This window comes from Branchiostoma lanceolatum, chromosome 6 (assembly GCF_035083965.1).
Source record: "Branchiostoma lanceolatum isolate klBraLanc5 chromosome 6, klBraLanc5.hap2, whole genome shotgun sequence".
Classification (NCBI taxonomy): domain Eukaryota; kingdom Metazoa; phylum Chordata; class Leptocardii; order Amphioxiformes; family Branchiostomatidae; genus Branchiostoma; species Branchiostoma lanceolatum.
The window spans coordinates 4549403-4574642 of record NC_089727.1 but is presented as its reverse complement, the minus strand read 5'-3'; the positions used below and the strand labels follow the sequence as shown (position 1 = coordinate 4574642).

The 25240-nt window shown below is 40.9% G+C and overlaps 1 protein-coding gene across 5 annotated transcripts in view; it reads right to left on the bottom strand.

Moving 5' to 3' along the window:
* The window catches only part of LOC136436224 (uncharacterized), a 113467-nt gene that overhangs the window by 60866 nt on the left and 27361 nt on the right, over positions 1-25240 (bottom strand). For 3 of the 5 annotated variants that reach the window (XM_066430017.1, XM_066430020.1, XM_066430018.1), the window contains exon 2: positions 12983-13045. The gene's annotated coding sequence lies outside the window, so the exon portion shown is untranslated. Of the gene's footprint in view, positions 1-8613; positions 8895-12982; positions 13046-25240 lie in introns of those variants that run through there. The other 2 variants (XM_066430019.1, XM_066430021.1) reach the window with 1 other exon arrangement.

The following is a 25240-nucleotide window of genomic DNA, read 5'->3' as shown; positions in this document are numbered from 1 at the left end:
TGGATTAAATGTCTATGGCATTCCCTGTCCTTGTTGTGGGACGGTTGTAAGGCCCAGATATATGTAGGTTGAAAAAGGTTGAAAATTTATTGTTGGAAATTACAGTCCAACTTTGCTTCAGAAATTAATGCACTACAAGGGCCTGAACAAACAAACAAAGGCGTAAAAGAGTTGATAGACGTATACACAGTCTAACTCTTAAGCTAAAACTATGTCATTGATTAAAAAGCATCATCACCCTCCAATCAAATATTTCATATCTAGTTGGTTTACCATATCCAAAAATTGACAGAAAACTGAAAACATGATACAGTGCTAGCGCTAAACGTTCTTCCAACACTAACGGTACTGTATTCACGGATCAAACTTTCAACAACCACTGTCGCCTTCTTCAGGATCAATAATCACTGCCGAACGTAAAGTAGTGACAGTTACAGACACGTGCCTTTATTGACACGTGTCTTTACGGATATTTGATGTCAGCAATTGGTCAAACGTGCCAGGAAGTTTATAACGCCCACTGTCTCTGTTGAGTGATGCCTGGAGTGCCCTGATGTACATGGCCTCTTTTATACCTCTCATAAAGTACATGTAGTCCTGTTCAGTGTCCAGTATTCTGACTTTGTCCAGTGAAACGGTATGGCCCGGAGATTACTACCAACACAGATGAGCTTCCATGATAACTGAAAACATGGCCTAGGATGGAAATAGTCTACATATATGTGCCTGACAAACGCAAAGTTTTTCCTCCCCTGCAGTAGTTTGAGGTTATTCCCTACAGGGCCCCAAATCCACTTACCCACACTCCAGTAGCAGTTCTTTTGATGTCGTAAATCAAACATGCATGTTGAAAGGCTGCTTTTTTCAAGAATTCTTGTTTCAATCTCTGAAGCTCACTTCTGGAACATCCGCAATAGTGCCAACAGATTTGGCTTGTATGCCGATCACTTGAAGCAACCATGCTTGGAAACTAATTGAAGCCGAGGCCAAATGTTGATGCAAACCTTTCACGACGAGCATGAATCATGGATACGCCGGGGTGAAAGACGACGGTCCCTGCTTTGAAGCCCGTCTACTGGGACGCAGCCTCTTTATCATGCCTCACAGCATCCTGGCTCATCCGCATTTGTTGCACTTCATAAGATGTTCACTTATTGGAAAGGTGCATGACTTCTGAAGTATGAATATCAAGGTAAAAAGTAACTTTTCTGAGTTTCACTGGTACAGCTTTGTTAAAAGAAGCAACAGAAACGAAAAACAACTGCCATAGGTTCTACAGAGTTCAGACTAAGGCCACACAGCTACATTTGTAGTCACATTGTCTAGTACCCCAGAGAGGTTGATCATTCCTTATTATGATGATGATGATGATAATTAGCCGTGAGAAAACCACAAAAATTACATGGGTAGAGGCTGCTACTACATGTAGTACTAAACCTGGTTCAGTATTTCAGACAAATCTAAAATGTACCTATTCTCCAACACATTGTACACCAGAATAAAGATTTGTATATTTCATCTTTTAAATCATTCGGTTCTATGACTAATTCCTACATTGGTTTGATTCTATGTGATCCTGTCATACAACTATTGATTTAGAATCTATTTGTTGATTTACCATATTTTCCATTACTTTCCATAATGACATTGTGATCGACTACGGGCCCGATGTACAAAGGAATGATAAACATATCTGCTTCTTGGTTAATTCCTCACATAACCACTGACCTGTCGCCTGATCAAAACGTCAATAACTTTCACACTTGGAAGGAGTGTCCCAAATGCTTAGTGATGCAGGCAATGTTTGAAGTAGTTTGACCTTTGTGCGGAGTTGCTGATGCAGGAAGAGCTAGGCCGGCACCTCCCCGTGAGAAATGATATCTTGAGACGGAGGTTTAATTGGGGGCACACGGGGAGGTATTTGGGGCTCTCTGAACGGCAATAAATTATTCATTCAGCTGCCGGCTCAACTGTGTAATTTTTGTCTTAGTGTCAGTCAGTCTGCAAACTGGCATAACTCTTTGCCAGAAACTTTTCAGGAAGCTTTTTTTTTGCAGCCATTGAAGCAAGTTAGAAATGTCTATTGCTCTCTTTAGCAGGTGCATCAAGACGTTGAGAATGTGATTTGTGTGGAAAGTTCAAAGACAAAGATTTATCGACTCTTAACGAAGTAGAATTCTGGATGGGTGCCCCCGGTAGGACTTGTGTAGATAATTAAGAAAGTAAGTGCAGTATCCTCATGAGATAGCTTTAAAGAACACTTGCAGATACATATGCAAAGAGTAAGTGTGACAGCTTGTTCAGAGTTATATAACCAGCTGCTGCCGCACTGCATGAATACAAAGCTAGTATGTTACACCAAGAGACAGATACACTGGCTATACACAATGATACAGATACGTTGGCCACTTGTGATTCTTGAAAAAGTAATATGACTGTTCATGACTCTTGTCCAAAAAGTCTTTCATGATCAACCTCTGACCAAGCATACAAGGTTCAGCCCATGTCCGGCAATAACCTCAGCTGTGGGACAAAGAACTGATCTGTACATGCCTAATGGCCCCATTTGTATTCTGTGTGCTGCAGGTGCAATGATTTGGTTCAATCAGGAACTGGACCCTGACCACTGGTACAAAGGGCTCGTTAGTGGAGGGGACCTGCTGCTGAGCACACACTATTACATAAACAATCCTGATGGAAGAACGATCTATCCGCCACCTATCAAGGCATGGCATCTCCTGTTCTGCCATGTGAACATCAATAACGTTGACGCACTAACCTAGAAACAGATTCTTGCACTTTCCAACAGATTCTTGCCCTTTCCAACTCGGTTCTTGACAAATTTGATGACTCTTTTCAAGGAAAAAATAATCCTGATGGAAGAACAATCTATCCTCCACCTATCAAGGCATGGCATCTCCTGTTCTGCCATGAGCACATCAATAACATTGACGCACTAACCTAGAAACACATTCTTCAACTTTCCAACAGATTCTTGCCCTTTTCAAGTCGGTTCTTGATGAATCTGATGACTCTTTTCAAGGAAAAAATAATCCCGATGGAAGAACAATCTATCCTCCACCTATCAAGGCATGGCATCTCCTGTTCTGCCATGTGTGCACATCAATAATGTTGACGCACTAACCTAGAAACAGATTCTTGCACTTTCCAACTTTAAGTTCTTGAAGACGACTCTTTTCAAGGACAAGATATGCAGGGAACAATCTAAAATGTGATGGTGCTGCAATGAATTTTCCATATGCTGGACAGCAATTTTGGGCTGATAACAAATTTTGCAGGAAAAGGGTGGCCGCATCAATAACGTTGATGCACTAACAGGTTCTTGCACTTTACAACTCGGTTTTGGAAGATGACTCTTTTCAAGGACAAAATATGCAGAAGGAAATAGGCTTGTGGTGCTGCATTGAAGTTTCTATGTGGACAGCAATTTTGAACTGTTAACAAATTCTGCAGGAAAAGAGTGGCCACTAGCTGAATAATGCCTACCAAGAAAGATGTGCTCAGCATGAATGCATTGTTGATTGACACCCAATCAGAATCTAATTGCTGTCTCAAGGCATTGTGAAATTTGTACCTGGGTTTCAGCTCTTATGCTTAAGGCAAAGTTTCTGTATTTCTTGGGAGGATGTAATCTAAAATTCAGCCAGGAACTACACCAGACACCTGCTGCAGTTTGAAAGCAATTTAAATCTTTGGATAAGATTAGATTTATGCTATTCTAAGATAGCCTGCCAGCTGTTGGTTACCTTTTGATTGTACACTGGGATATCCCAAGCATTTTCCACTCATTTTCCAATAATCATCAGGCTAGAACTCCACTGTTCAACAATTACCTGACCTATCATAATGTCTTCTGCTACTAATATATATAAGTACAGAAACCCTGAGGGGGACATAGCCATGGCACACATATTCCAGTAGATTCTAATACCGTATCCCTCGCATGCACATCAACTGCCACAGTTTAATGCTCCGATGCTGAGTTTTGCATCTTGTGTCCTCCTACTTGACACACACACACATAAATCATGTTATATCTCCATGCCACTCTGAAAGTACATGCCAGTCGGGGCACCCACCTTGAAGCAACACTTTGAGTTCTGCAATCTGTTTCTCCACAGCCCCTCGAATGTCGGCATTGTCCTCTACTGTCAGTTTATCTCACAGGCTCATGTGTAATGCTTCAAAGGGATGGTTCACGGCATCCTTTATGACTGATGTGGTGGAAAGAGATGCAAGCATGGAAGATTGGAGGGTAGCCAGAAGGGCATGAAAGAAGACAAGCTTTTCTAGTCAAATGACAGTGATGTACTGCTGAAAGGGCATTGGTACTGATAGGAGCATGACTTGTAGTAGGAGTTGGAGGAAAACCGTTCTCGTAGCTCTCAGTCAGCAACTGAATGGATTCATTTGTAATGATACAGAACTTGAATGGCAAATGCATTGCCGCTGACTTTGAGATATATATGGCAGTAGATGCATTAGGCAGTCTGAACACATTTAATTTACAGCACTATACATGTATATCTATTCGTTGAAAAATCTGGACTTCAGTGGACTCACTGTCCAACAAAGTCTGACAAACTGCCTGTCAAACATGTACTGTACATGTGATCAATGCTGTAATGTCATGACGGTGACCGCAGTGTCCTTGACACCAACCTCAGCTGCATAGGGTTGCCAATATACATAAATCTTACACTTATCCAGATTATGTATGTACAAAGGTAGTCAAAACTGTGAGGGACTGGAATTCACTACCTCAGGAAGTCACGGACATGGCCGACCCTCCCATTGTGTAAAAAAAACAACTCAAGCATTGCAATACTGACAGGGAGAATGATATATCTGGGGCATGTTCCACAAGATTAAGATCATAATGAGTTGGGTATTATAGGAAAGGAAAACACACAAGCTTTCAAATGATATAGAAAACAATGAAATTGATAAAGGAACAACAGAAATATGATTGAGCAAACTTTTTGTGCCAAATTTAGTTTGATGCTTGACACGTAACCCAGACCAAACTCCAGGATAAACAAAATGCTGGACAAGAGACAAGCTAGAAATTGATGTCCATTGATTTTTACATTGTGGTCTTGAAATGGATTTTTCTCAGTAATGCTTGGTTCAAGCTCAATTCATCGTGAATGTGCAATGTAATTCATTGATCGATCTCTGAGGTGCCCGTCTTCTGCAGGGAGTACGAAAAAAACACCTCGACCTTCGAGGCACCTAGTCTTTGAAGTTCAAGGTATTTATTATTAATCATTCCGGCATTAGCACCCTTAGCTATAGACAGAAGTACGTGACCCAAATATATGCATTCATAAGCTACCAGGCTCATACATGTAGGTGCCTACCAGGCATGCACATTGTAGCTCAATAACTAACAAAACTACTGCCAAATCGTTAGAGTTATAAATATCAGCCTGTCAGACCTGAGGGGTGAATTTAGCATGACCACAAGTTATACAATGCCTTAGTACCTGTTTCTGTTGTGGGAACCCAAATACAAGTTCACTACGATGGACTGGTCACTGTGTCCGGACGTCAGACAACCGGCTCCCACCCTGTTTGGGCAACTGGATCAAGGGACACGGCCTAGGGGTGGGCAATAAAGGGAAACAAGTACACCCTTAAACACTACTTAAAGAAAGGTCACATTGACCCCACAAACTTTGAAGCTCCCTGCTTCGATCGCAGTACCTGGCGTCAGCTGAGCTACAAGAGCGCCACAACTTTCAAAGCTGAAAGAACGGCTGCCGCTGAGGCCAAGAGCAGGGCCAAGAAAGCTTGGCTAGAACAGAACTGATGAAACCATGTGGACTTGCCATATTCTCTCGAGTGGCTGTCAACACCTGTTTCTGCTGTGGGAACCCAAAAACAAGTTCAGATCCATCATGTACATTGCTGACAGCCAAAAAGATTAGCAAGACTTCAAGTTCAAGGTGGTTCTTATCAATCATTACGACATTGGCACCTTTAGCTATACAGTCACAGATGTACGTGACCCAAAAATGTACAGTCATAAGTACTATTACCTTCCAGGAGTGCACATCATAGCTTTATGACTAAACAAACTACTCCCAAATCATAGTCATAGTCATTGTGCATGCATCATCAAGGTGCTTAGCCTTTGAAGTTCAACTTGGTTTTTATTACCGGTAATCATTAAGGCACCTCTAGCTATATACAGAGGCATGTGACCCAAAGATGCAGTCATAGGCACCTACCAGGCATGCATATCACAGCTCAATAGCTGACAAAACTACCGTTGAATATCCTCTTAGCGTTTCAAGTACAAGGTTACTCCCATTAATCATTGCGACAGTCGCACCTTTAGCTATACACATTGGTACATGACCCAAACATGTACATTGATAAATACCTGCCAGGCATGCACATAATGCATGTGGCTCAATAACTGATCAATCGGCACACAGTGTTATTGATATCAACCACTCAGTGATACAATGCCTACCTGAATCTGTCGTGGGAACCTCGAAACGACAGACAGGATTAACACAAGGCCAATCAATTTAAGGAAAGTTTGTCTGCCAAAATGTTTTGGTTGAGTTTCTTAGTAATTATTGTGTTTTTGTTTTGGCAAACAAAGCTGATATGATGCAATTCATTCTTGTTCTTTGGATTACAGCCGCTGATTTGCCTGAAGGCTTATGTATCCCACTCCAATATGCTGTATCAAATCAGTGTAGGATACTTCGATGCAAGGGGTTGATCAGAAAGGTATTTGAGTTCTTCCAAGTTTTGTGGTAAAATGTGTTGCCTTTGCCCACGGCTCAGTGTTAGAGCGACGGCAAAGTGATCCCTTTCCTGGTAACAAGACTTCAAGTCCTCGTTATCCCAGCCACTAGTTTACCTGCAGCAGATACGGGGGATAGAGACCAACATCCTGCAGCACTTTTCAATATGGATCAGTCCTCAGTTGGCCTTGGAATCCTTTTTGTGCTTAATATACGACGGCACCATTGCACACCTCTGTTCCCCGTCCACTTAAACCGCTCATTACAGCCACTGTTTCTGCCCTTTGATATCATAAAAACCTTCAAGAAATTGAAAATTTACCTCGAGTGGGGAGATCCCTGATGCGTTTGACTGATCTGTCTCCATTTACACCCTGTTAATGCTTTTCCGTGTCATTTTAAGGTCAGTTGTTGCCACGGGCATAGCAAGGGAATACATCACACTCAGTACGCTGTTACTATGCAGCCATAACTTACTCTCGGTTGTGGGGCTCCCGTGTCTTTGCCGGGCACAGAGCACAGGAGTGTGAAAATAAATCTATGCAACAGTACGTCATGAAAATCAGGACAATACTTCATCCGCTTTCTGTCTGACTGTACCAAATCTTTACGTGATTGCTTTTTTTTTCCATCTTTTACAACAAAAGAGAATGACAACAGATGTCTAGGACAAAACTGTAGATGCAACCATGATGCAATGAACATCATTGATATTCTAAATGCATAAAAAGCTATGGCTGCTGTAATTCAATTGAAGTGCTCTTACATGTATATCAATTAATCAACTCTCATTTGCGTAATAACTTCATACTTTGAGCATTTTAAAACCTCACAAAAACGTGCCATATGATGATCCCCTTAGTTTTGCGAGCCTACAAAAAACTCAGCAATGATTTTCAGTGAGTTCTCACATCACAAGGACGTCATATTTTTGCATTAAAGACGTCGCTATACATTATGATAGTGTCGTTTGAACTAATCATGTATAGAAAATTAATGACTAAATAAATTCACTTTCAAAATCCTATTTCCGGGCCCTAATATTGCTTTGGGCCCCTTTAAGGAAAAACGGTGCTTTCGAGGGCTTCCAAACCAGACCAAATCAGCTAGTCATGAGGAATGCCTAACGTGGCAGAATGACATTTACAGCTAATGATAGCGGATGAGGCTGTAACCTTTTGTGATGCAAATACCTCACCTTGGAAAAGTCATTCAAGATCCAATAATGAGTCTTTTCATTAAGTATGCCACGACGCACACCCTTCTTAATGCACTTGTATGTTTCAATTAATTGCAGGGTTGACAAAATTTCCTAAGCTGAATATGGAAAGGAGCATCTCATCTGTCCTTTGAATCAAGTCATCTCTACTAAATTCTTACCATTTACTGTCTATCTTTCAGTTGACATACTTTTCTAAGCAGGATGGAAATAAGGAAATGACAGTCAATGCTTTGTAATCAACAATTTCAATGCAATGATTTACATCACTATAAGCTTTTCATTCAGTATCTTTTTAGACTACAATCGGAATTCCATTTTTGTGTGCAGTGAAGGACAACATCCTGGCCGAGTGAAGGACAACATACTGTCTTCATCTATAAAAAGCACCATTGCCTTGCTGCTAGAAAATAAATGGCTGGTGCCATCCTAGGCTGCCGCTGTAAGGAAAAACCTACCAGAAATTCTACCATCCCGTCCCAGAATCAATGACAACTAGCAACGTTTGTCCCGGTGTTATCATAAACACACACCTACTTCTGTAGAACAACCTTACATCAATGCCTGGATTACTATAAGAAGTGCCAAGAAGGAGCGGAGAGATACCTCAGGACCGTAAGACGTCGTGCCTGTCTCCTCCGTGCCTTCCCCTCCTGCAGTACAGACGCACGCCGTGCCTGCTGCCCGAATGACTCCCCAGAAAAACGACACACTACATATACCCTCCTGCCCACTCATCTGTCAACACTGGGTAAACATGATAATAGCCGCCTGATGCCTTCCAGTAGAATTGAACCATCCAACATTCCAGAACGGCGTCTGATGGAAGGAGTGCTGCCGTCGGAATCCCAGCGTTATCTGGGGATGCGCCCGCCTGGGTATCACATTTATCGGGGGTATCGGCAACGTCAAGGTGACAAATTGATCTGTTGGGGGTGAAACAATTATCGCCAAGCCTACCGCCTGATGCTGCTCTAAGTTCAACATTAGTTGATTGGAAAGTACCCAATCCCCTACAATGCCTGTAAATGCCTTGTGAATTATTCAAACCAATGCGCTGTCACTGGCAAATCAATGTCCCCGCGAAAGATATTTCACTGCCGCGGCCTTGCACTTTGCCGGGCTGGAACCGAGGCTGGAATTTCCAGCACAGTTCATCGTTGGCGCAATTTCCATAGGTTAGCCACCCGTCCTGCGTCCACTATCGATCCGGTCTGGCTCACTCATGAGCGGTTTATTGAATGCCTGTCTGCATCATTGTTATAGATGGGCATAATCTAGCTGGTGTTGGTACAAGTGCCCCTGGCAAGTTTTTAGGTTTAGGGGACGGCAAACTAAACAAGGTTCCTGATGAGCAATCAGGACTCCAATATGGAGGAAATCATGCTGGAAATCTGACTTGGCCGCCTGCAACTTTCTGTCAATGAAAGGACTGACTGAAGGGCCTTTGCTCTGGCACTTCAAATCAGTGGGAGGAATGAGACATGTGCCAACTTTTGTGGAAGGGGCAATAGAGATATTCAAAAGAGATTGCATGTCACTGTCTCAGTTAGATTGCGAAATAAAAAGGTAACAGCTTTTTATGTGAAGTTCTGGACATATCACAGGGCCAATTGAAATAAATTCATGGCATAATACAACAAATCTAATGCTCAAGATGAAAGAAAGCAAGGTTATTCCTATGTGTGCTGTATCTTTCTTTTTTAACTTCCTCTGTTGACTGGACATGCATAGCAAAATTATTGAAACAAATCTATCTTGGCTTTTGCATTATCTTAGATATACGCATAATATGATTTCTAATGCTATCCTTTGAACAAGTGAAGCACTATTGACTATTGACTTGACAGTTTGTTAAGCTAGATGTTTTGTCCTTCTGAACAATAGCATCAGGCTGTCAGACATGGCATACAATCATTCTGTTTCTAACATGTAAAAATCCATTACTGCTTCCTTTCTGAACTCTGTCGTCATCTTGTTGGGCGGGAGGGGCGGCACCATCTGGTGTGTGGGTGTGGGCAGCACAGATTTATGCAGTGCAAATGACCCGAGAGCCTTCAAGTGAAACAGTCATCTAAAAGAATATGAAAAATTAAAGGCATAATAAAGCTTTACCACGGTGTGCCAGATGATTCCCCGTTAATGAAAGAATAGATCAATGGCTTGAGAAGCAGCTGCTTACTGCAGTGGGTGTTCTGTAAGTTGGATATCATTTTGGCCCCACACCAGGTTTATGCCTGATGGACCATGAAGTTGAACTATTAAAAACATTTGGTATAACTGATGGCAAGTTGGAGCTATGGTTTTCCATACCCTGATGTACTATCCTATATCATACAGGAAAATGTTGGAAAGGAGTTGCTGTACTGAACGCATTTTTGTAGAAAAAAAAGAAGATATCTACTGGTCTGTCCAAGGTACTGAAATATGTGCTGCTTAAGCACATCTTGGCGCCACACCAGGTTCATACCTGATGATGCATAATCCATTCACAAGTGGTGAAAATGGAGCAGCTTTGCATAAATTGTTGTGAAGTACTGCCTACATTTCTCATGTCAATACTGGAATATTCTTTATAAAGTTCAGTATAACCAGACAACTATGCACGTATATAAAAGACTCTTATAGTTTTTGCTGCCAGTCATGGCTAATCTCTCAGAAATTTTTCGTCATTACATATCTCTACTACATGTCATTATCATTAGATCCTTTCAAAACTATTCCAGGCTTTGTCACTGTACCATGAAAGAATCTCCAGAACATGAGAATAACTTTATCATTGTTGGCTGATCGATGGGCTAGAGATAGATTCACAGCATTAGTACAAGATTACATATTGACACAGCAAGAACATTGATTGGTCACTGACATGGTTGGTAGTCCATCACAGACTCTTATCTATCTTTTGTCCCTCCAACAGGACATTCTGATGAATGGGCAGCTTATACAGCTTGGCTTAAAGTTGTCACCTGAGAGCATCTCAGGAAGGATGACTCTTTATATGCTGTCTGAGACACTAGGAGAGATGGGACTGGATTAATGGATGAATTTTTTGGGGACAAGCGTGATTTGTCAGCTTCTAGAATTAGATACCCATCCCAAGACTCACTTTAAGCTGGGTTGGGAGCAAAGAAGAAGGAGAATTTGAAGAACTGGTGATCACATGGCAAGAAAAACACTAGCCATAGCATTTACTGGTAAAGCACTCTCACTGTAAGATACAAAATTAATGACAAGATCTATTGCGAGTGAAAAAAACACACAATCTACTCCAAAGTGTGGCTGTTTGTTGTGACAGCTATCTGAGCACTCAGACCCTCTTGCGTGAGGTCATGACATTGCCAGGCTTGGTTCCGTAACTGTGACCATAAACGTTTTCAAACGCTATTGGACCATCCTTTTCCCGTCAACCTCTTTTAGCCAGCACAGAGGGTATCGGAGCCCGGGGATTGACTTGAAGACGGATCGTGAGGAATCGCGAGGGCCCGCACAGCAGGGCTGATGATGGGCTGTTGAATGCATGCATTTCCACCTGATGAGAAATGGGGGTATTCCAACTCTATTACCAGGTCTTCCTCCCATCGACCAACACGACAATTGTGGTTCAGCGGATCAACTCGGCCCTATTACCGCACCTCCATTTAGATTCAGCAGGAGATAGAGAAAGGTCATCAGCCGTCGTCCATTCTGCTGACTTCAAAGGAAGGGGATTTCAGGAATAGCTTTGCGAAAGCAGTGGACATATGGTTCTCTGGTGTCAATGATCACTTTGCAATGGCTCCGACGTGTTTTCTCATGTTTTTTGATAGCCACTGTCAACTATCTTTCAAAGAGTAGTGGAGAACTGCTTCTCTGGTGTGAATGATCGCTTTGCAATGACTATGAGGTGTTTTCTCATGTTTTTTTATTGCTACTCTGTCAAGTATCTTTCACAGAGGGTACAAATGGACTGAATAATGTTTGTGAAAATAGTTACAACCACAGTGACTATGTGTCTCAGAGGATGAAGCTCATTCAAGTTCTGACATAGGTGAGAGATTAAAATTGCTAACGTATGATTTTGATATCCCTGTTAATTTAGATGGCAAGGACACCTCTTATTTTTGTAACAAAATGTAAAGATATTCACATTAGGTATACATCTGTCCACAAGCTGATTTTCTTGAGGGTTAATAATGTCGTTTGTAGAAATAATAAACACTTTTATGAGTATAAAACGTGCTCAACCCCTGAATGATTCATCTTCAGGAAACTGTTTTGTGACAAGGATGGATGAAAGGGATGCTGTCCCTTGGCAGGAAATTTAGGCACATGAGATGGAATCAATGCACTGTATGCATCACTGCAAAATGTACATTGGCTATTGGCAGTTATTTCATAACTCATTTGTTTTATAGCACAGCCCATTTTTATAGAGCAAATGTGACAAGAAGGAATGTGGGATGTGCAACAAGAAGGAAGGAATGTACATGAAAGAATACCTTATAGTTATACTGGACCCAAATTTCCAAACATAAGATCATTAGATCATAGGGACAAAGAAGACAATTTTAATTTGCATTTCTTACATTTTGTGCATAAGAAATTTACACAAAATTGACCCATTTCATACTCTCTTTGCCTTATCTACTAAATATAAATGACTCCATTCACTTGATTGGCACACATGGCTTGTCCATGTTTTAATGTAATGCGATATTGCTTTAGTATTTACTAATTGGTGTGCGAAGATTGCTCTTCTGTTGTCATGAAAAGAGCTGTTCTGTCTCTGTCAGATGTTGTGACATCTGTAACAAAATGTCTAATGATTTTCATATGATCAATGAGATAATGAATCTATGCACAATGGACACATGATAATCAAATTGTTGACTGTCCATGACAAAAGGTAACTAAGTTTGTATTTGTTCAAAGCATGATTGACGTTCTATTAATTATATAACTAGACAGTGGATAAAACAGCTGGCTAACTCACCTTGATGGCTTAAGAAACTTCTGGTCTCCTTCTGGATGTCTTAGTTCAGCTCCATATACCAACCTACAGGAAAACAAAATATAAGCTAATATCACCAAGAGTTCCATACCTTTATAGTTTGGAAATGAGTCATAAAGCAGGGAAACGAGACCTCTGCATAAAATGTTCCTGGGAAATGCTTAAAATTGCATCAAGTATCTTAAAGCTAGCCTTGAGTAATATTTGCATTCCATTTAAGTTTGGCAGCACAGATTTCAGCACCATGGACAGGTTGTTAGTAATCCTTTTTTTGTTTACACAAAAAGCAATCAGTGTAGCCACTCAGAATTTCCTGTATAATCTAGGATAGCACCTTAGTGTATAGAAAGCCAAAGCCTTCAAGTTGTCATTTGTTACCAACTTGTTTTATAAGTTACCACTGTTTTTGAAGTTCTACTTGTTGTTATATTTAGAAACCATGCAGCTATTGGTTATGCTATGTAAGTCTTTCAATAAACAAATTGTGGCATCGTGTGGCGCAATCAGTAGAGTGTTTTGCCCACAACCAAAAGGTCCCGGGTTCGAAACCACCGATATGCCCCGATGTTGTGCCCTAGGGAAAGGCACTTTACACAAATTTCCTCACTTCACTCAGGTGTAAATGAGCACCTAGCTTTGGTTAGGGACATCCCTTGGATAGGACGTTAAATTGAGGTCCCTTGTTGGAGGAAAGCCACACCACGAGCACGTTAAAGAACCTACCACACTTATCGAAAAGAGTACGGGTCCTTCCCGGTGTGAGTGGTTCAAAACCTACAGTCCTATGGCCGCACATGGGTTCGCCCTTAGTAATAGCTTACGGCTAGTTGGGCAACCCTGGCATGTACATGCTGAACCAATAAATAAATAAACAAATCAAAGATTGTTCACTTGATAAACTAGTAACAGACTACTTTTTTTTTGGATGTCACTTCTACCTAACTTTGTGAGCAATTTCAGGATACTAACAAATTCTGGTTGGTCATGCTGACCCTTGGGAACTGTAACATCGTGTAGACAAATGTACCTTCCACTTTTCCAAGACATGACAAATGGCCAAGTCTGTGGCGACCTTCATGCTACAGAAAGAGACAAATTCTGACCTCTAGCCTCACAAGTTTGTCATTGCAGGGACAAGTATCCATGCATAAAGTGTTAAACTTAAAGATTACGCAGAGTCTGTAGGTTGCAGCCATCCAAGTGGAGCAAAACCCTCTATCTGAGAGAGGGAGCACTGAACCAGTGAGAAGGATTTGGGAATGCATTACACAGTGTTGCAAGTCATATCTTGGGGGAGGCATGGATTTTCAAACGTTAGTGTAGTTCAAAGACATAGATTTCTTTCTGAATTATTCCCATTGTGTCTTCTTTGAGAATAAGTATAGAGTTATCTATCTGTACAGAGAATGCTTTAATATTGTATCATCACTCTGACAGTCTGGGATTAAAGGAATGGGAAAAGTTATAATCATTTGTTCACACAGTACTTGAACATCTATTTTGTATCACTTCACTGTTGTACCCAGGAAAAATAAAAGAGGTAGGTCTAAAGTGTTTGAATTGAAAAATGGAGAATGAGAACACAGCACTGAATGACAAAACTAATGGTGTTGTTGGCAACACTGGCAGTATTGCATGAAGATAGATGAAAACCTATCATCTTGGAGAAGTTTTTAGTGACTCTCTCCATTAAATTTGTAAAATACAAAAGCCAACCAATGAAGCTTACAAGTACTTTGCTGGACCAAACTCTATCACAGTTCTCCAGGCATATGTCCAGGCATGTAAGGTCCCAATGCACTTTCATGCAACCATACTATTATGATGAAGGATAGCTTTTCATATAAAAATTATGCTGACAATGAAAGTTTTTAAGGCTGAAGAGTTTGACTAATTCTTTCAACAGCATATGACAGAATCCAGCACAACAGGTGCTGAAGAAGATTTACATGCAAAAGATAGCTTTGACCAACACTTTATAAGGTTTATTGCTTAAGAAACTGGCTCTAATATTTTCTACTTTCGATCAATACAGAAACACATTGAGTCATTGGATAAAAGTTTGGTTCTTACGCATGACTGAATCAAAGAGGGCTTATGATAAAAGTGAAATAAGCAGTTCCTTGCCACGTGAATTGTGGAGTATCCCCAAAGCTAATATCAGCCATGCCCAGCTTGGATGGGAAGGTGGTGAATCTATATAGTCCTGTCGTTCTGTGATATTGGAAACTTCTTCAATGTCAAAGCCTGACTGCAAAGTTATGGACATGGCTTAATGTAATGTGTTCCTAACCCCCACCTGAGAACAAAACTTTAATCAGCCAAAGTGGTTAAGAGAAGCCACCCCATCTGTCATTCTGCACGTGTGGTAAGATGGAACAGAACTCAAGGAGGGAGGTTTGCGCTATTTTCCCCCATTTCTTTATGATATGGAAAGTAGCATATATGTAGAGACACCAGTCCTGATGATTTTCCAGTCCTCAGTGTCATCTTCCCCAGACCTTTCCAATTCCTTAAAGTGTCTCTGGAGTCGTTAAATTGTTCAAAAGCCCTGGGGTGGAAAAGGCACGTGTGGTAAGATGGAACAGAACTCAAGGAGGAAGGAGGTTTGGGGTTATTTTCCCATGTTTTTTACGATACAGCAAGTCGCATATATGTAGGTACACCAGTCCTGAAGATTTCAAGGACATCTGTAAGTCAAAGATGTGCAATCACACTTGAAATTGCATGAAAAGTTACAATTTCAAAATCCTGATGAGAAAATTGAGGAGAGGAAATTGTTGTGGAGGCCAATGCTGTACAAATACAGGATATACAGTCACATGCCAGTGGTTAATAATTGCATTTGCTGGAGTGGAAAATTAGGGGCCAGTTAATTGCAGGGGCAAAGAAATTCTTCTTGCTCTACTTTCCTTCATGTAGATTTAGAAATACAGCCCATTAACATTGTCCCATCAATCTACCCAACCTAGATTCTATCTTGTATAATTTCTGTCTCTGCCCCACACAAAACATTTTCAAGCTGATACGCCAAAAATAGTTACTCAAGCAACTGGATGAAATTTTGAAATAGTCAAATAATATGACTATTTCAAAATTTTATCCAGTTGCTTGAGTAACTATCTTTGGTGTATCTTACTACCTGGATGTCTAACCTTCATCAACATATTTTCAAGCTGATTTCCAGACAAATGGTTGGACTGGAATGAATGAAACGCCAAGAGTAATGTCTGTCATGCCATTATCCTACCAAGGCTATATGACACAAGCAATTTGCAAAAATCCCAAAAGGATGAGTCAAGGGATTTGTAGCTACAGACATCCTTTTTTTATGATATCCAAGTTCATGTCTGTTGCAATAATTACATTGACCTCGATGTCATCTTCCCCCGGCCTTTCCAATCCCTTAAAGTGTCTCTGGAGTCGTCAAATTGTTCAAAAGCCCTGGGATGGAAAAGGCTTACTTACAATCTCAAACTGCCCCATCCTCTCCCCAAGGAATTATAGTGTCTCCTATGAGACAGTTCAATGGCAGGGTTTGTCTGCTGGACGCAGAATCCTTCATCATTTGGTCAAGATGGCTGACAGGCTTTCATTTCACTCACAGGCAAGACATAACGGCGCCTGAGTAAGCGGGGATTGCTGGAGCGCCAGCCTCTCTACTGCTGCAGGACAGATTCCTCTTCTTAAAGCAACTAATGTAGACAAGTGATATTATCACACTCCAGACTCCCGCAAGCTATAAAAGCTCTTCTTTGACAGTTCAAAAGCAGTGCACTTGGTAAACATAAGTTTCATCTGCTTTAAGTTTTAAGTACCTGTAGACAGAGTCATACTAGACATGTGCATGTACGTATTAATTGGAATATGCTTCTATAACTAGATTTGGGATCTTGCTAATGAACCTTTATAATTCATTGCAACTTTTTACAAGTCAAGGGAAAAGGAAAATTGACTTGAATGAAGATGTAAAAGGTACAAAATTGTCATTCACTGCATGTCCTTAAGGACCAGTATTCTAATACAAAAGTTATTCAAGTCCAAATAAAGCTGAAGTGAGTTCAAAGTGCCACTCCACCAGAGACTCATTTGGTCCGTTTCTATTTGCACCTCAGAACCTTACTAAAGCTGTGTGGTTCAACCAGTGATGTATTCTTAAATGTGCACGGGCTCTACTGCCTATAAAACTACTCTCTGTGGAGAGGTCTCATCATGGCAACAGAATAAATCAGGAGGAAGGAGAGCAGACTTTACGACTCCTACTGGAGAGCCCCTCTCTCATACTCTCTTTGGGATTCAGGGTTGCACTTGGAATTGTAGGAAAGGTAGGCTACCACACAGGCAGGAAGAGGTCAACTGTGCAACAATGAGAAAAAAAATATAACCTACATGTATGTACCTTGTTGCTCAATAAAGTTATATACATATGTATCCAAAGATATTCTCAAGGCCGGAGGCTTGCCTGCCTTAGCCCGGGACCTACCCCCCCCCCTACTTTGACTCATCTGGGGGGCAAACCTAAGTTGAAGATGAAGTTGAAGTAAAAGTTGCTTTCTATTCAAAAGCAGCACACACTTCAGCACCATGGACAGATCATTAGTCATCTTTAGAAAAAAAGTAATGAAAGCAATCAGTGCAGCAAGACAGTTTCCTGTATAATCTAGGATAGCACATTAAACTATAGTAAGTGATAGCTTTCAACATGTTACCAACTTGTTATTAGTAAAAGCATGACAGAAGGAAAACATTGATAGACACAAGCAGCAAAGAAATGGACGTTTAATCTTTTTGGTACCAAAGCTGTATTTGTTACACGGTAAGCAGGGCATGAAATTTTATTTATTCTGAACATGTGATATTTCAGACTGCAAAATTACAGTGACACAAGGCTATACAATATGAATGGCAAAATTTGGTAGGACCCAGTTTTACTGATGTGCACTCATGCATGTAACCACTTCTTTCACAGCTGGCTTCACACACATAGTGGCAAAGTGGGAACACTGATTTTCCTTTTCAACTTTTATGATTTGCCTTATAGACTTCATAAAAATTGGAATGCATACACACAGCCCTGCTCGATATCTCACGGGAGAACACAAAAATAGCAATAAAGGAAGGCTCATGTTGGTAGTTTAAAGTCAAATGCCTGCTTGAATATGACTAGATGGCAGTTCATACCACCACGCCTGTTTGACTTGCAAAATCACAGGTCTGCTATTTTTTTTCTTTTGCTAACTACAGTTTCTATTTGCACATTACAGATTGCACTCCAGCTCGGACATGTTGCAAGGGATTGCATTCGTCATTTGGGATGGTGACATAAAGCCGACGGCCCCGTGTATGAGGGAGCTTCAGGCATTAGCCTCAAGCGTCAAACCACTGCACGTAAAAGAACCCAACACACTTATCGAGAAGAGTAGGGTGTGCTTGGCCAAAACCAGGAGCCGTAGCAAAGCCGCATTTCGCTACCACAAGCTTCTTGAAAAAGCATTATGCTTCACCTCAAATGAGGATGCCTTGAAACGAAAAAAACACAGATTGCATGTGGGCATTTAGAGCTCTGGTTAAACAGTGTACATAGGATATACATGTACGTCACTGAAATGAGTTCAATGGTTGGCAGTTGTGGTGTCGTGTGGAGTAACGGCAGGATTTTTGACTCAGAACCCAGGGGTCCCGGGTTCAAATCCCCTGATGCCACCGATCTTGTGCCCTTGGGAAAAAGGCACTTAACACGACTTTCCCCACTCACCCAAGTGTAAAAAAACGGGTACATTATGTGTGTGAGTCACGACATCAGCAATAGCTGTCTGTGTCCCACGTGTCTTGTACTGTTGCAATTCCAATAAAATCCAAAAAAAAATCCAATGATTGGCAGTTCACCTGCCTTCCTTCCCACAACCACCTTCCAACGACCTTCCCCTCTCTCTATATATGCTCTCAAAAATGTGCCCTCTGGCAAAGGATATTTGTCGTTATCAGATAAAGCCAGACACCAGTCATCGTTACCACTTCAAGGTGCGGACTTGCAACAGAAGTACACCATTCCTAAAGGTCAGTCTCTCCATCAGCAGGAGTACAGCTACTGTGGACCATCAAGTGAGGCCCAAGGACTGTCTCTATGACAGCAAGAAGTACAGGGTTCATGACACAAGAGTAGACATCGCCATGCATATCAAAAACCACATACTGACAAACGCAACTATGTCTTGGATAGATTTTCTTGCAACAGACATACCAGTAATCACTTGTTATGAACTTGAACTTCATAACCTACATCAAAATTGCAGGAACAACAGTTACTGCACATGCACGAATGAAAACACCATAGAATGAATCTGTAGTTGAAACAGTAACAGATAAACATCCATTTGCACAGACCCTTTTTACAGCAAATGTTATGGCTTACCCGTACCTTCTGAAATCTAATGGGAATATCGTTCATCTATTGTTAGTTACCAGGAAAACCATGTTAAGAGTTCCATTTTCCTGAAGTTTCTTGGACCAAACAAATTCATGGTTTCTGTTGAATTTCAGGATGAAAACAAAACTCGCATGTCAGAATACTGGACACTGAGCAGGACTACTTTATGAGAGGCCATAGACATCAGGGCACTCCAGTCATCACTCAACAGAGACAGTGGGCGTTATATACTTCCTGGCCTTTTGACCAATTACTGACTTCACGTATCCATAATGACACGTGTCAATTAAGTCACGTGTCTGTAACTCTCGCGAGTTTACGTTCGGCAGCAACAGTACTAGACACCACATATAGTTCAGTCTCTCTGAGGGTGGATGTGCCAGGCTGCTGACTTCTAGCTCTCATTACAGAACAGCTACAATATCATATCACAGAAAGGTTGCATCAAAACTGCCGTAAGCTTTTTAAAACAATTTCCAGGTTGCTGCAGATTTCCTTTCCAACCTGTCACTGAAAGACTTTCAAGCCGCTGGCCACCTTATGTGCCCCAGCATGTTACAACAAGGTGCTATGTAACAGATGACTTCCATCAACCGTTCCATCGAACTGCCACTCTGGACACGTATCACAGCAACCCTTTTAATGTGTCATCTGAAAGCTGAGCCCCATTATCTAACCCCTTTTGATCTCCCTCCCCCCATTGATCTGACACCCTGTCTGCACGGACAGCCACCGGTTACTTGTTGACTGGCCCAATGAAGTTACATCGGATCCCTGCTGACTGCTACTAATGGAGGGCATGGAAACGCCATATCTTTTTTCCTCCCCTCAAGTGTCTTCATCATCCAGATCTTGTCAATAGTACTTCATGTGACTTGTGGTGCACAACAAGTTTTCAGCCAACAGGAATGGGTTATTGATGTGTGTGTGTGAGTGTGAGTGTGTGTGTGTGTTTGTTTGTGTGTACCTCAGTGTGTCTGTGTGTGTGTGCGAGTGTGTGTGTATGTGTGTGTGTGTGTGTGTGTGAGTCAGTGTGTCTGTGTGTGTGTGTGCTTATGTGTGTGTGTGTGTATGAAATTGGAGATGTAGGCACCTGAAATTCATTTTTTAAGACAGAACTTTCCATCAGACATTGAAAGAATAATTCAGAGCAATGTTTAATGAGAGGTGTAAGAGATAAAAACCATTTTGTTTAAAAACACAATATTCTCATCATCATCATCAAGCAGGCGCTATAGAACTCTTTGTGTTAAATCACCAGTGGCAACACTGAGCTTTGAATCTTGTAAAAAATTAGACATGGCTTCAATCAACTTTCTTGCACCATGCAAACTAAGGCCACTGCCCTCAGTACATGCAAGTCTAATGCATCATATCCAGCTCACCTCAGCTATGAATCTTGTGAACCAAAATGTATCTAGAGTATGCATCCAGCCTTTAGTTACACCCTGCTAACAAAACCAATGCCCACATGTAGCAAAGTATGTGCACCAGCAAAGGAAAGGAAAAGGAAAGTGATCTCAAACCAGTTTAGCTCAAATGAACTCAATGAACAGATGAGCTAATCTTCCACTGGTCGTGACAGAGAAGACAGACGCTATATATGTACAGTATTTACAAGTTCATTGTACCGGGGAAATTCCCCTAGCTCTTTTCGACAAGTCCTAAGGACTGCGACCCTATCTGGTAGCGTGCATGTTGGGTGAGAGACACAGCTGGGATCGAACCCTGGGGCTTCATGATCCAGAGGCAAGATTGCTAACCACTGGACAACGCACGCTACCTTCATTCTACTGCAGTCTACATCCCTGCTTAATACAATTTGCATTGGCAGACTAAAAAGCAATCTCTGTCCTTTTCTCATTTCAGCTTCATTAAGAGTAAAACATGCAAGTCAGAGGATAAGCAAGGATGAGTCAGCTTCGCAATGAAATCAACATGAAAGATTTATGGGTCTTTGTTAAAGGACACAGGTAGGTGTTGCTTCTCATTTTATATTCATACACAGGGCTCGAAATTGTGGGTGCATGTGCACCCTTGTGCACCCAAAATTGGAGCTGTGCACCTGATTTTTTACTGTGGGTGCACCGGTGCACCTAGATATTTTTGTAGGCCATAGGGTAAAAGTATTATTGTACACTAGTATACAGAATATTATCAAAATGTAAGTATCAGAAAAAGCAATACAACCATTTGTTTTACTTTATTCTATATATGTATTACTTAGAATTACAGATTGAAGTTCTTAAGAGAGGCAGTAGCATAAACTTTGAAATTATGCTTTGCTGACATTCAACTTTATTTTATGTGGTGCACCCAAAATTCATTCTGTGCACCTAATTTTTTTTTTGGTTGGGTGCACCAGTGCACCTATTTCCAAAAATGAATTTTGAGCCCTGATACAGATTCCGCACCCCCGCAAGGACTGAGATGCTATGGGGCCTGGATGAGTACATTTTCACCTGAGTGAATCCTTCCCGAACTATACTTCACCAACCCACTCATATTGGACAGTGGAAATAACCGCCTTTCAGCGAGATGTGAGGAACATCCATCGACTTTGCCCAGCCACCGGAAGACTGCACCAAGATTGCCGGAAGCGGAGGTCATTCCTCAAGGAGAAATTACTAATCCGGACTTCTTTAGAATTTGCTCCATAGGATTAAAGCAGTTGAAAATGTAATCCAAGGGCTTTGCATACATATTACAGAGTGATAATGAGGAGGCCATTATTTTATAACATGTTATCTTTATATATTGTTCATATATTTGTTTATATATCATATTGTTTATAATTATCTTTATTATTATATATTGTTGGACACATGCAGCGTGTGCAACAGGGTGTGCAAATCCAGAGCTGGACTCTTAAGCCACATCCAAAGTCACAAGAGATCTACTCCAGAGGCGCACAGATAGTCTCCCGAGATAGAACTGCCAAAGAAGAATATGTTGTACATCGTCTTCAAGCTAGCAGATACTGGACATAATGTCTGATCCATGTGCTGTAAAGATATTAGCTTGTCACCGAAAGATGTATAACTTTGACTCTGCGTAGCACATCATTTTGTTAGATGATTAATGCATATAGTCAGCTGCAATACATACAGAAGGACTGACAACAGGATCATTCAGATACAACACCTCTTCTGCGTCTACTAAAACATTTCCTGATTTTTATGTATGGGACTGACCCTAAACATTCTTGGGTATGTAAGGAACAGATGAAACTTTGATATCTACAGTCATGAATAGTTTGTATGCAAAGTTTCCAGCAAGAACTGATCTATGACGACAAAGTTGCAACATTTTTTTGACGAGTTCTGCTCTCCATTCTTCAAAAGAATTATATGCCTGCCTTAATTTCTGCAGTAAGGCAGCTCCTAACGACTGCCTTTCTTAATGTAATGAAATCCCTAATCGTTCGTAAGTAGTGAGTAATGTCCCCTTTGTGTGCATATTACAAAGAGTTACAAAGACGGAATGGCAGTCTAGTGACTTATTTTTCCTCCATTCTATAGATACAGCGTGCGATTGCAAATGGTAGCTTTTATCACTGCGGAAGATTAGGATCTGGAAGCACAAAATCAATAAGAGTTTATGGTTATTGCAATCTTCTTTGCAATCATCCCGTGGCTTTAAAACAGCTCTTGTTTCAGCACCAAGTGCAGCATCTGTGCTAGCTTGCAGTGATCTATGGAAAAGATTACCATTTATTGCGTGTTAGCAGTTATAGCGTTCCCTTATCTCTGGTTTTGTGACTGAGACTTGTGGTTCATTTTGTGTTTTCGCTGAAAAGGCTGCTCCACTCAATAAAAACCCGATCGTTCGCAGGATAAATCTATAAACATAAAATTCCCCTGCAGGGATCTTGTGGGCTAAATTATCTACTCTGTCATAAATGTAAATTTGTCAGCACAAGGCAAAGAATCGCTCGGCCACAGATCACAGTTGTACTGAATGTAAAGCCTGACAAAAAAAGGCGAAAGACATATGGTCATAAGCATGACAAATCATTGCACAACAAAACAGCAAAGGCGGGGCGTCATTTGTTATACAGGGACTTTCTGTGCAAAAATCATACTAAGTAACCATGAAACAAGTTCTGAATGAGAGTGCTAGCAGGTATGAAGGAATGATGCACACAAATAACAATCTTTCCCACAGCATTACAGGAAACTGTTCAGGCTGATTACCAGTTTGAGTGGTCCACCCCCACTGTTGCTTTCATGTGACAACTTTGATGAACAAAAACTACGGCCAGAAGATCAGGGACTGCATGCAAAAGACAAATCAAACATTCTTTGACGATCTGAACATGTTTTCATCATGTATACATGTAAGTTGATTGTGGTCCACCGAAATTGCCTGCAAAGTTCTATCAGTCCTTTGCTCAAGGTTGAAAGTTGTCCTCAACCTTTAATGATAAAGTGGCTTCCTGGATGCTTGAAGTGCCAGAGTGGAAATGCAATTTCAGATATGATCCGCACAAATTACATGGGAAATGAAGTGGGATTCACCAGGCACAGCGTGTGGATATCTGCTGGGACTGAGCAGAGCCTCCATAACTTCGGAAACACATGTTGAGACTTTTCCTCAAATGACAAATACATGTACATATTCTGATGCTAATTTTGAACATAATGTTATTGTCTCACAAGATAACTAAACATATTCTATTCAAAATTCAGACTGATTCTTGCACTGTCCACATGTTGCACATAAACAATTTTAGAGAACAAGAAATCAAAATGATTTGGTCACAAAAATATGACACATTGTGCACTAGCATTCCTTTTTAATCATACTACAGCATGGCTCTTCATGGAATACTGATGCTAGTTTTAAAAAGCATGAATTTGTTATCCTTCTAGCACAGCTTTTCCCTATAGTACAGCTTCTCATACTGATTCATAAAGGTCTGTGTTTTCCAACATTGGTGCTGTGTATTGACCATGAAGTTTGAAAAGAAGTCACAAAGGAGATGGGCATCAACCACCTGACTGCACCGTAGTGTAATATTCTACTCCTAAAAATAACCACCTATCCAACTTTGAATGATGGCATTATCTTAAGCACAGCTGTTCCTATCGAAAAAGTTGTACCGACTAATCTGTCTCGCTAAGTCTTAATTACACGCTTCAGCAAATCTGCTTCCTATCCAACATTAATTAAGGAGAGTTGGGCTATACATCAGTTTGTTATCAGCCGTTCCCAGCTGTTAAAATCATTGCGCCGTGAGGAAAATATCTGCCCTAGTATTGACTGGCTCTATCATTTAAGAATGAGGCATGTCAATTTTGATACTTAGATAATTACTGTTGCTGCAAGGTTTAAGATGTCATGACAGCCCATTGCGGTAAAGGTTCATTCCTGTGGGGTCAAAACACTCATAAGTTATTCTGTGGGATTAGACATTTGTCAGCGATTCCGGCGTTTGCTTATAATTACATCCCCTTTCCACAAGAGGCTGTGATCGCACTGCAACCACTGAGCATCCAAAGATTTCATACATGTAGATCCCTCAAGGAATTTCATTGATGAACAATTTTTTGGTAACATTTTGTTGTTGACATATAAATCATTCTTTTAAATCCTGTATCATATTCCAATGATGGAATCAAGTGTCACACAAATCCAATTTTGGTCCCTGTACAGTTGCTCATCAACATTTGCCATCTAGAAGAAAGGGGGCCTTAGCATTAATATTCCAGGAAGATTTTGGAAAGCCATCATCATTGATCAACATCAACCTCTTTTTATTAGTGAGGCATAAGCAAAGTTCATCCTTCAGTACATTTTCCCTTTCATAT